Here is a 14,278-nt window from a genome sequence, read left to right as displayed (position 1 = left end):
AGTGACATGTGAACGTCCAAACGCCTAACAGCTAATCTCTCTGTGATTCTCCCTCTTCCCTTTCATCCTCTGCCAAATTGGCAAACTGTGAGAACCAGGAGGTTAAAGGGGCTGTTTCTCCAAGTTGGGAGATTGATAGTAAAGCAGTTGGAAAGTCAAACCAGGGCACCAGCAGAGGGACTATTAGTTGAGTTTTAGAAACCTTTCGTATTCACAGAGTGTACTTTCTCTAGGTTTCCCATACATGTTATATCTGTAGTAATATTCCCTTCAACCTGGGGAGTTGGGACCCATGGAATGGGTGCCACACATTATTGCTTTTAGGGGTCTGCATTTGCTCACCCAATCTCACCAATCCTCTTAGTCCGAAGTGTCCAGCCTTATGCCACATCCAGCTGTCGATGTAGATAGGGTCATTCCAGGTTTCGTCAAAGACCCTGAAGAAATTGTAAAGAATTTCCTCTTTTTTTTGTGTGTTTGAAATTCCTTTATATAGTGGGTGTGAGCTGATTCTCACTGCCATGTTTATGCCAGTCTAGAAACACTTGATTGCCTCATGGAGACATAGCAATAAATAGGTTATAAGATTATTACTAGTCAGATATATTCCTCTGCAGGTAATATGGCGTTTTGAGTGCCTTTCACTGAGGTAGGGGTAGGTCTTGTCTATTCCATATCTGATTTTTCGAAAGGTACATGTACTAATAACAAACTCTGGGTTTATTCATCACCCCACCTCTCCTTCCCCCTTAAACAGGCATAAGAGTGTTTCCTAAATATGAGACTCTGTTCTCTTTCCTAACTCAGTTCATGTGTAGCCATGTTTACAGGACCTTCATACGTGATATCTTATGATAAGTTTCTTTTTCTCTGTGACTTTTTCACTTAGAATCATCGTACCTAAATCCACTCATTTTGCTGCTACTGGTCTTATGACATTGATTTCATGGCTGAGGGGTATTCCATCATACATATGTACCCCAATTTCTTGAACCATTTTTATCTTTCCTGGGATATTTAAGATGTACACAAGTTGAAGTTCTTGTAAGCAGTGCAGACCTAAATTTGAGGGTGGCTCTGTCTTATTGATTTTCAGTTTTCCCAAGGTATATTCACTAGGCTGGAAGTGCCCTTGGCTCTGTAGCTCTGTTGTTTACTTGTTTTGGGGAACACAATGCACTCCTCCAGAGAGGCAGTTGTCAATTTACTTCCCGCCCATCAGCATAACAAGGTTCCCAGTTCTCCAGGGCCTGTCTTGCCTTTCTGCTTTTTACACATTTTGCAGATATCCCTTTTGACTGGTTGGAGGTGATAATTCTTTGTAGTGCAGATTTGCATTGCCCGCTTGCTGGGTTGCCAAAAAGGGCGTATTCCTTTTCTCCTGAATATATACAGGAGAAAAGGAATACGCCCTTTTTGGCCAAGTGCATCATTGTCGAAGCTGTGCCCATCTTCCTGTGATTTAAAGGCAATTCCAGCATACCTCTTGAAATCTGTTTCCTGCTATTCTGCCTCGCTTTCAAGTCCGCCTCGTTGCCTTCCATTAAACAGATATTTGGACGATAGTTGTCCTATATTTCTCTGCCAGTTTGTGAATTGCTGTTCCCCTGAGCTCCATTTTTCAACTGGTTTTTTGTGAGTTGAATGCAAGTCCAAACTTTGGTTCAGGACCTATACTGGTGTCCGGTGGGTGGCTGAGACTTTCGTTAATTCTTCTTCCAGCCGGGAAATTAGAGGGACATGTTCCCTTCCAAATGCCTAACAGCTACTCTCTCATTGGTTCTCCCTCTTCCCTTTCATCCTCTGCCAAATTGGCCACCTGTGAGAACCAGGAGGTTAAAGGGGCTGTCTCTCAAAGTTGGGAAATTGATAGTAAAGCAGTTGGAATGTCAAACCGGAGCACCAGGAGAGGGACTATTAGTTGAATTTTAGAGACCTTTCGTATTCACAGTGTGTCCATTCTCTAGGTTTCCCGTACATGTTATAGCTGTCGTAATATTCCCTTCAACCTGGAGAGTTGGGACCCATGGAATGGGTGCCACTCATTATTGCTTTAAAGGGTCTGCATTTGCTCACCCAATCTCACCAATCCTCTCAGTCCCAAGTATCCAGCCTTATGCCACATCCAGCTGTCATTGTACATAGGGTCATTTCAGGTTTCATCAGAGACCCTGAAGGAATTGTAAGAAATTTCGCTGTTTTTTTTTTGTTTTGTATTTGAAATTCCTTTTTATAGTGGGTTTGAGCTGATTCTCACTGTCATGTTTATGCCAGTCTAGACACACTTGATTCCCTTACGGAGACATATCAATACATACGTTTTAAGATTCATACTAGTAAGATATATTACTCTGTGGTGAATATGGGGTGTTGAGTCCCTTTCACTGAGGAAGGTGTAGGTCTTGTCTATTCCGTATTTGGTTTTTGGAAAGGTAACTGTACTAATATCAAACTCTGATTTTATGCATCACCCCACCTCTCCTTCCCCCTTAAGCAGGCATAAGCGTGTTGTTTAAATGTGAGTCTCTCTTCTCTTTCCTAACTCAGATCATGTGTAGCCATGTTTACAGGATCTTCATAAGTGATATCTTATGATAAGTTTCTTTTTCTGTGTGACTTATTTCACTTATAATTATCGTACCTAAATCCACTCATCTTGCTGCTATTGGCCTTGTGACATTGATTTCATGGCTGAGGGATATTCCATTGTATGTAAGTACCACAATTTCTTGAACCATTTTTGTCTTTCCTGGGATATTTAAGGTGTATGCAAGTTGAGGTTTTTGTAAGCAGTGCAGCCCTGAATTATGGTGTCGATCTGTCTTATTTATTTTCAGTTTTCCCAAGGTATATTCCCTAGACTGGAAGTGCCCTTGGCTCTGTAGCTCTGTTGTTTACTTGTTTTAGGGAACACAATGCACTCCTCCAGAGAGGGAGTTGGCAATTTACATCCCGCCCATCAGCATAACAAGGCTCCCTGTTCTCCAGGGCCTGGCTTGCCTTTCTGGTTTTTACACTTTTTGCGGATGTCCCTTTTGACCGGTGGGAAGTGATACTTCTTTGTAGTGCCGATATGCATTGCCTGCTTGCTTGCTTGTCCAAAAAGGGCATATGTGTTTTCTCCTGAATATACTCACGTGAAAACCCATATGCCCTTTATGGCCATTTCCATAATTTTCGAAGTTGTAATGCTTTTCCTGTGTTTAAAGGCGATTCCAATGTACCTCTTGAAATCTGTATCATGCCATTCTTCCTCATTTTCCCTTCCGCCTCGTGGCTTTCCCTCAACAGATTTTTGGCAGCGAGTAGTCCTTTATAACTCTTCAGGTTAGTGAATTGCTGTGGCCCTGATCTCCATTTTTCAACTCGCGTTTTTGTGAGCTGACCGCAAATCAACAGTTTTGCTTCTGGACTTATACTGGTTCTGGGGGGCAGGCTGAGAGTTTGGTTAATTCCTCTTTGTGACGGGAAATTAGAGAGACATGTGGCCGTCCAAATGCCTACAGCTACTCTCTCATTGGTTCTCTCTCTTCCCTTATATCCTGTGCACAATTTGCCAACTGTGCGAACCAGGAGGTTATAGTGGCTGACTTTCCAAGTTGGGAGATTGATAGTAAAGCAGTTGGAATGTCAAACTGGAGTACAAGTAGAGTTTTAGAAACCTTTCACTATCAGATGGTTTCCATTCTCTAGGTTCCCATACACGTTATAACTGTAGTGATATTCCCTTCTACCTGGAGAGTTGGGAACCATGGAATGGGTGGCAGGCATTATTGCTTTAAAGGGTCTGCATTTTTTCACCCAATCTCACCAATGCTCTCAGTCCCAAGTGACCAGCCTTATGCCACATCCAGCTGTCATTGTAGATAGGGTCATTCCAGGTTTCATCAGAACCCCTGAAGGTATTGTGTAAGAATTTTACTGTTTATATGTTTTGTTTTGAAATTCATTTTTATAGTGGGTTTGAGCTGATTCTCACTGCCATGTTTATGTCGTTCTAGACACACTTGGTTCCCTTACGGAGACATATCAATACATACGTTTTAAGATTCTTACTACTCAGTTATATTTCTCTGCGGGGAATAGGGATGTTGAGTTCCATTCACTGAGGAAAGAGTAGGGCTTGTCTCTTCTGTTTTTGGATTATGGAACGGTACATGTGCTAATATCAATCTTAAGTTTTGTGCATCTCCCCACCTCTCTTTCCCTTAAGCAAGAGTTATATTGTTTTCTAAATCTGAGACTCTGTTCTCTTCCCTAAATCAGTTCATATGTAGACATGTTTACATTCCTTTCATAAGTGATATCTTATGTCAGAATGCACCATGGCCGTTCTCATAATAATGCTCCATGTGCCCTGTCATCACAATGCACCATGCCCTGGTTATCACAATGCTCCATGTCCCTTGTCATCACAATTCTCCACGTACTTGTCATCACAATGCTACATGACACTTCTCATCAAAATGTTACATGCTCTTGTCATCACAATTATCCATCCACTTGACATTGCAATGCTCCATGCACTTGTCATCACAATGCTCCATGCACATGTCATCACAAAGCTCCATGCCTTTGTCATCACAATGCGCCATGACCCCTGTCATCACAATGCTCCCTGACACCTGTCATCACAATGATTCCGGACTCTTGTCATCACAATATTCCTTTCCCTTGTCATCACAATGCTCCATGACACTTGTCATCACAATACTCCATGAACATTTTCAGCCCAATGTTCCATGACCCTTGTCATCACAATACTCCAAGCCATTTTAATCACAATGCTCCATTACCTTTGTCATCAGAATCCTCCATGACACTTGGCATCACAATGCAACATGCCCTTGTCATCACAATGTTCCAAGACAAATGTAATCACAATGCTCCATGCCCCTTTTCATCAGTATGCTCCATGAGATTTTTCATCACAAGGCTCCATGGTTTTGTCATCACAATGCTCCAGGACCTTGTCATCACCATGCTCCATTCCCTTGTCATCACAATGCTCCTTGACTCCTTTCATCACAGTGCTACATGCACATATCATCACAATGTTCGATGACCCCTGACATCACAATGTTCCATAACAACTGTCATCAAAATGTTCCATGACACTTTTCATCAAATTGCTCAATGACCCTGTCATCAGAATGCTCCTTGCCCTTCTCATCACAATGCACAACGCCCTTGCCATCAAAATGCTCCATGACCTTTGTCATCACAAATATCCATGACCCTTGGCATCACAATGCTTCATGTCATTGTTATCACAATGCTCCATGAACGCTCTCATCACAATGCTCCATGCCCTTGCCATCACAATGCACCATTTTGCCTGTGAGAACAATGCTCCATGACCCCTGCCATAACATTGTTCCGTGGCCTTGTCATCACAAAGCTCCATGACCCTTCTCAACACAATGCTCCAAGAACCCTGTAATCACAATGCTCTATGCCCCTTTTCATCTCAATGATCCATGAACCCTGTCATCACAATGTACCATGCCCATCATCATAATGCTTCATGTTGTTGTCATCACAATGAAATCAAAATGCTCCATGACCTCCGTCATAACAATGATCCAAACCCCTGTGATAACAATATTCCATAACACTCGTCATCACAATGCCCCATGACGCTCGTCATCACAATTATCCATGGTCTTCTCATCACAATGCTACATGCCCTTGTCATTACAGTCCTGCATGACCCATGTATCATAGTGTTCCATAGCCTTGTCATCACAATGCTCCATGCCCACTCTCATCACAATAATCCATGAAACATTTCAGACCAATGTTCCATGCCCTTCTCATCACAATGCTCCATTACCTCTGTCATAACAATGCAGCATGACCCCTGACATCACAATGTTCCAAGGCCTAGTCATCAAAAGGTTCCATGACACTTGTCATCACAATGCTGAAGGCCCCTGTAATCACAATGCTCCTTGCCCTTGTCATCACAAAGCTCCATGACGCATGTCACCAGAAAGTTCCATGGCCTTCTCATCACAATGCTCCATGCCCTTGTCATCACAATGCTCCAAGACCTTTGTAAACACAATGCTCCATGCCCCTTTTCATCTCAATTCTCCATGAACCCTGCCATCACAATGCCCCATGCCTATCATCATAATGCTTCAGGCTATTGTCATCACAATGAAATCAATATTCTCCATGAACTCTGTCATCATAATGCTCCAAACACTTGTGATCACAATATTCCATAACACTTATCATCACAACACCCCATGACGCTCATCATCACAATTATCCATGGCCTTCTCATCACAATGCTCTATGACCTATGTCATCACAATTCTCAATACACTTGTCATCACAATGCTCCCTGACACTTGTCATCAGTATGCTCCTTGAACCCTGTCATGACCAGGCTCCATGACTTTTTCATCACAATAATCCATGCACATTTCATCACAATGTTCCAAGATCCCTGTAATCACAATGCTCCATGCCCTTGTCATCAAAAACTCCATGACGCAGGTCATGAGAATGCTTCATGGCCTTCTCATCACAATACTCCATGCCCTTGTCATCACAATGCTCCAAGACCCCTGTAATCACAATGCTGCATGCCCCTTTTCATCAGAATGCTTCATGAGACTTGTCATCACAAGTCTCCATTGTTTTCTCATCACAATGCCCCAAGACCTGTCATCACCATGCTCCATTCCCTTGTCATCACAATGCTCCATGACCCCTGTCATCACAATAATCCATGAATATTTTCAGCACAATGCTCCAGGACATACTCATCACAATGCTCGATGGCCAATATCATCGCAATGCTCCATGACCACTGTCATCACAACACTCCATGACAACTGACAACACAATGATCCGGGACTCTTTTCATTACATTGCTGCATTCCCTAGTCATCACAATGCTCTATGTCCCCTGTCATCACAACACTCCATGAACATTTTCAGCCCAGTGCTCCATGACCCTTGTCATCACAGTGATCCATGCGCTTGTCATCACAGTGCTCCATGACACGTCATCACAGTGCTCCATGCCTTTGTCAGAAAAATGCTACATGACCTTGTCATTACAATGCTCTATGCGCTTGTCATCACAATACTCCATTTCCATTGTCATCACAATCCTCCATGAACCTTGGGATCATATTGCTTCATTCCCTTGTCATCACAATGCTCCATGCTCCTTGAAATCAAAATGATCCATGACCTCTGTCATCACAATGCTCCAAACTCTTGTGATCACAATGTACCATAGCACTTGTCATCACAACACTCCATGATGCCTGTCATCACAACACCCCATGCACTTTTCATCACAATGCTCCCTGACATTTGTCATCACAATTTTCAATACAATTGTCATCACAATGCTCCCTGACACTTGTCATCAGAATGCTCCTTGAAACCTGTCACGAAAATGCTCCATGACTTTTTCATCACAATGCCGCATGTGGTTTTCATCACAATGCTCCATGCCATTGTCATCAAAATACTCCACAAGATTGTCATCAGAATGCTCCATGACCCTTGTCATCACAATTCTCCATGCACTTGTCAGCACAATGCTCCCTGACCATTGTCAGCACAATGCTCCAAGCCATTGTCACCACAATGCTCCATTATCTTTGTCATCAGAATCCTCCATGACACTTGGCATCACAATGCTCCATGCCTTTGTCATCACAATGGGCCTTTACATATGTCATCACAATGCTCCCTGACACCTCTCTTCACAATATTGCATGACCTGGTCATCACAATGCTCCATGCCCTTGTCATCACAATGCGCCATTCCAACTGTCATCGCAATAATCCATGAAACTTATTAGACCAATGTTCCATGCCCTTGTCATCACAATGCTCCATGCCATTGTTATCACAATGCTCCATGACACCTAAAATCACAATGCTCCGTGACTCCAGTCATCACAATGCTTCATGACCTTTGTCATCACAATGGTCCATGCCCTCGTCATCAACAGTCTCTGTGACCATTTTAACCACAATGCTCCATGAACTTTTCCTCACAATGCTCTTTGACCCTTGTCATCACAATGCTCCATGTGCTTGTCAGCACAATGCTCCATGACACATGTCATCACAATGCACCATGAGCTTGTCATCACAGTGCTCCACAATCTTGTCATCACAATGCTCCTTAACATTTGTCATCACAAAGATCCATGCACTTCTCATCAAAATGATCTCTCACCACAGATAACACAATGCTACATCATTATTTGTCACAATACTCCCTCACCCCTGTCATCACAATGTTCCATGACTCCTGTCATCACAGTGCTACATGCACTTATCATCACAATGTTCGATGACCCATGACATCACAATGTTCCATAACACCTGTCATCAAATTGTTCCATGACACATTTCATCAAATTGCTCCATGACACTGTCATCAGAATGCTCCCTGCCTTTCTCATCTCAATTCACAACGCACTTGCCATCAAAATGCTCCATGACCTTTGTCATCACAAAGATCCATGACCCTTGGCATCACAATGCTCCATGTCATTGTCATCACAGTGCTCCATAAACGCTCTCATCACATTGCTCCATGCCCTTGTCTTCACAGAGCTCCATGACACATGTCATCAGAATGATCCGTGGCCTTCTCATCACAATGCTCCATGCCCTTGCCATCACAATGCTCCAATACACTTGTCATAACTATGCTCCATGACCCCTGCCATCACGATGTTCCATGGCCTTGTCATCACAAAACTCCGTGACCCTTCTCATCACAATGCTCCAAGAACCCTGTAATCACAATGCTTTATGCCCCTTTTCATCTCAATGATCCATGAATCCAGTCATCACAATGCATCATGCCCATCATCATAATGCTTCATGCTATTGTCATCACAATGAAATCAAAATGCTCCAAGACCTCTGTCATAACAATGCTCCAAACCCTTGTGATCACAATATTCCATAACACTTGTCATCACAATGCCCCATGACGCTCGTCATCACAATTATCCATGGTCTTCTCATCACAACGCTCCATGACCTTTGTCATCACAATGCTCAATACACTTGTCATCAAAATGCTCCCTGACACTTGTTGTCTGTATGCTCCTTGAACCCTGTCATGACAAGGCTCCATGCCTTTTTCATCACAATGATCCATGCCCTTTTCATCACAATGCTCCAAGATCCCTGTAATCACAAAGCTCCATGCCCTTTTCATCAAATGCTCCATGACACATGTCATCAGAATTCTTCATGGCCTTCTCCTCACAATGCTCCATGCCCCTTTTCATCAGAATCCTCCATGAGTCTTTTCATCACAAGTCTCCATGGTCTTCTCATCACAATTCTCCAAGACCTTGTCATCACCATGTTCCATTTCCTTGTCTTCACAATGCTCCATGACACATATCATCGCAATACTCCATGAATATTTTCAACCCAATGCTCCATTACCTTCTCATCACAATGCTCCATGACCACTGTCTTCACAAGGCGCCATTCCAACTGTCATCGCAATAATCCATGAATCTTATTATACCAATGCTCCATGCCCTTGTCATCACAATGCTCCATGCCCTTGCTATCACAATGTTCCAAGACCCCAGTAATCAGAATGCTCCATGCCTCTTTTCATCAGTATGCTCCATGAGACCTGTCATCACAAGGCTCCATGGTTTTCTCATCACAATGCTCAAGGATATTGTCATCATAATGCTTCACGACATTGTCATGAAAATTCTCAATGGCCCTTGTCATCATAATGCTCCAAGCCCTAGTCATCACAATGCTCCATCATATTTGTCATCACAATCCTCCATTACATTTGGCATCACAATGCACCATGCCATTGTCATCGAAATGAACCATGACATATGTCATCAAAATGCTCCCTGACACCTGTCTTCACAATACTCCATGACTTTGTCATCACAATGCTCCATGCCCTTGTCATCACAATGCTCCATGAACCCTGTCAACACAATGCTCCGTGACTCCAGTCATCACAATGCTTCATAACGTTTGTCATCACAACGGTCCATGCCTGCGTCATCACAAGTCTCTGTGACCATTGTAACCACAATGCTCCATGAACATTTCAACACAGTGCTCCGTGACACTTGTCATCACAATGCTCCATGCCTTTGTCAGAAAAATGCTCCATGACCCTTGTCATCAAAACGTGCCACGGGCTTTCCATCACAATGAACCACAACCTTGTAATCGCTATGCTCCATAAAACTTGTAATCACAAAGCTCCATGCTCTTCTCATCCAAATGCTCTCTCACCTGAGATATAAACATGTTCCCTCACTAGTCATCACAATCCTCCCTCAACAATGTAATCAAAATGTTCCATGACCACTGTCTTAACCATGTTCCATTTCCTTGTCATCACAATGCTCCATGACCACTGTCATCACAACACTCCATGACACACGACAACACAATGATCAGGGAATCTTGTCATTACAATGCTCCATTCCCTAGTCATCACAATGCTCCATGACCCCTGTCATCACAATACTCCATGAACATTTTCAGCCCAATGCTCCATGACCCTTGTCATCACAATGATCCATGCCCTTGTCATCCCAATTCTCCATGACCCCTGTATTCACAATGCTCCGTGACGCTTGTCATCACAGTGCTCCATAACACCTGGCATCACAATGCTTCATGCCTTTGTCAGCAGAATGCTACATGACCTTGTCATTACAATGCTCTATGCGCTTGTCATCACAATACTCCATTACCATTATCATCACAATCCTCCATGAACCTTGGGATCACATTGCTTCATGCCCTTGTCATCACAATGTTCCATGCTCATTGAAATCAAAATGATCCATGACCTCTGTCATCACAATGCTCCAAACCCTTTTGATCACAATGTTCCATAGCACTTGTCATCACAACGCTCCATGATACCTGTCATCACAATACTCCATGCCCTTTTCATCACAATGCTCCATGACCTTTGTCATCACAATTCTCAATACAGTGTCATCACAATGCTCCCTGACATTTGTCGTCAGAATGCTCCTTGAACTCTGTCACGAAAAGTCTCCATGCCATTTTCATCACAATGCCCAATGCGGTTTTCATCACAATGCTCCATGCCATTGTCATCAAAATACTCCACAAGCTTGTCAGCAGAATGCTCCCTGACCCTTGTCATCACAATGTTCCAAGCCATTGTCATCACAATGCTCCATTACATTTGTCTTCTTATTCCTCCATGACACTTGGCATCACAATGCTCAATGCCATTGTCATCACAATGGGCCATTATATATGTCAGCACAATGCTCCCTGACAACTGTGTTCACAATACTGCATCACATGGTCATCACAATGCTCCATGCCCTTGTCATCACAATGCTCCATGCCCTTGTTATCACAATGCTCCATGACCCCTGTCATCACAATGCACCGTGACTCCAGTCATCACAATGCTTCATGACCTTTGTCATCACAATGGTCCATGCCCTCATCATCAACAGTCTCTGTGACCTTTTTAACCACAATGCTCCATGAACTTTCCTTCACAATGCTCTTTATCCCCTGTCATCACAATGCTCTATGCCTTTCTCAGCACATTGCTCCATGACGTATGTCATCAGAATGCTCCATGGCCTTCTCCTCACAGTGCTCCATGCCCTTGTCATCACATTGCTCCAAGAACTCTGTAATCACAAAGCTCCATGCACCTTTTCATCAGAATGCTCCATGAGACTTGTCATCACAAGTCTCCATGGTCATCTCATCACAATGCTCCAGGACCTTGTCATCACAATGCTCCATGACACCTGTCATCACAATGCTCTGTGACTCCAGTCATCACAGTTCTTCATAATATTTGTCATCACAATGGTCCATGCCCACGTCATCACAAGGCTCTGTTACCTTTGTATCCACAATGCTCCATGGACATTTCATCACAATGCTCCGTGACCCTTGTCATCACAATGCTCCATGCCTTTGTCATTAAAATGCTCCATGACCATTGTCATCACAATGTGCCACGCACTTTTCATCACAACGGTCCAAAAATTTGCCATCACAATGCTCCATAAAAATTGTAATCACAATGCTGCATGCCGTTCTCATCACAATGCTCCATTACCCCTGTCATAACAATGCTCCATGACCCCTGCCCTCACAATGTTCCACGGCCTTGTCATCACAAGGCTCCATGACACTTGTCATCACAATGCTCCAAGACCCCTTTAATCACAATGCTCCATGCCGTTGTCATCACAAAGCTCCATGACACAGGTCATCAGAATGTTCCATGGCCATCTCATCAAAATGCTCCTTGCCCTTGTCATCACAATGCTCCAAAACCCCTGTAAACACAGTGCTCCATGCCACTATTCATCTCAATGCTCCATGAACCCTGTCATCACAACACTCCATGACACGTGACAACACAATGATCCGGGACTCTTGTCATCACAGTGCTCCAAGACGCCTGTAATCAAAATGCTCCATGACCCCTGTCATCACAATACTCCATGAATATTTTCAGCCCAATGCTCCATGACCCTTGTCATCACAATGATCCATGCACTTGTCATCCCAATGATCCATGACACCTTTATTCAAAATGCTCCATGACAATTGTGTCACAGTTCTCCATGACACCTGTCATCACAATGCTCCATGCCTTTGTCAGGAAAATTCTACATGACCTTGTCATTACAATACTCTATGCGTTTGTCACCACAATGCTCCAAGACCCCTGAAATCACAGTGCTACATGCCCCTTTTCATCTCAATGCCCCATGAACTCTGTCATCACAATGCACCATGTCCATTATCATAATGCTTCAGTCTATTGTCATCACAATGAAATCAAAATTCTACATGACCTCTGTCATCGTAATGCTCCAAAGCCTTGTGATCACAATGTTCCATAACACTTATAATCACAACACCCCATGACGATCATCATCACAATTATCCATGGCCTTCTCATCACCATGCTCCATGACTTTTGTCATCACAATTCTCAATACACTTGTCATCACAATGCTCCCTGACACTTGTCATCATAATGCTCCTTGAAACCTGTCACGAAAAGGCTGCATGCCTTTTTCATCACATTGCCCCATGCCGTTTTCATAACAATGCTCCATGCCATTGTCATCAAAATACTCCACAAGATTGTCATCAGAATGCTCCATGACCCTTGTCATCACAATTCTCCATGCACTTGTCAGCACAATGCTCCCTGACCCTTGTCATCACAATGCACCAAGCCATTGTCATAACAATGCTCCATTACCTTTGTCATCAGAATCTTTCATGAAACTTGGCATCACAATGCTCCATGCCATTTTCATCACAATGGGCCATTACATATGTCATCACAATGCTCCCTGACACTTCTCTTCACAATACTGCATGAGCTGGTCATCACAATGCTCCATGCCCTTGTCATCACAATGCACCATTCCAAATGTCATCGCAATAATCCATGAAACATATTAGACCAATGCTCCATGCCCTTGTCATCACAATGCTCCATGCCCTTGTTATCACAATGCTCCATGACCCCTGTCATCACCATGCTCCGTGACTCCAGTCATCACAATGCTTCATGACCTTTGTCATCACAATGGTCCATTACCTCATCATCAACAGTCTCTGTGACATTTTTAACCACAATACTCCATGAACTTTTCATCACAATGCTCTTTGACCCTTGTCATCACAATGATCTACGCCTTTCTCAGCACAATGCTCCATGCCCTTGTCATCACAATGCTCCATGACCCTGTCATCACAATGCTCCGTGACTCCAGTCATCACAATGCTTCATAACATTTGTCATCACAATGGTCCATGTCCGTGTCATCACAAGGCTTTGTGACATTTTTAACCTCAATGCTTCATGAACTTTTCATCACGATGCTCCGTGACACTTGTCAATACAGTGCTCCATGCCTTTGTCAGAAAATGCTCCATGACCCTTGTCATCACAATGTGCCACGCGATTTTTATCCCAATGGTCCACAGATTTGTCATCACAATGCTCCATAAATCTTGTAATCACAATGCTCCATGCCCTTCAAATCACAATGCTCCATTACCCCTGTCATAACAATGCTCCTTGACCCCTGCCATCACAATGTTCCACAGGTTGTCATCAAAAAGCTCCATGACCCTTGTCATGACAATGCTCCAAGACCCCTGTAATCACAATGCTCCATGCACTTGTCATCACAAAGCACCATGACACATGTCATCAGAATGTTCCATGTCCTTC

Source organism: Mesoplodon mirus (assembly GCF_964341445.2).
Source record: "Mesoplodon mirus genome assembly, contig: HAP1_SCAFFOLD_34, whole genome shotgun sequence".
In the NCBI taxonomy this organism is placed as follows: Eukaryota; Metazoa; Chordata; class Mammalia; order Artiodactyla; family Ziphiidae; genus Mesoplodon; species Mesoplodon mirus.
Note: the sequence above shows the minus strand (reverse complement) of the source record.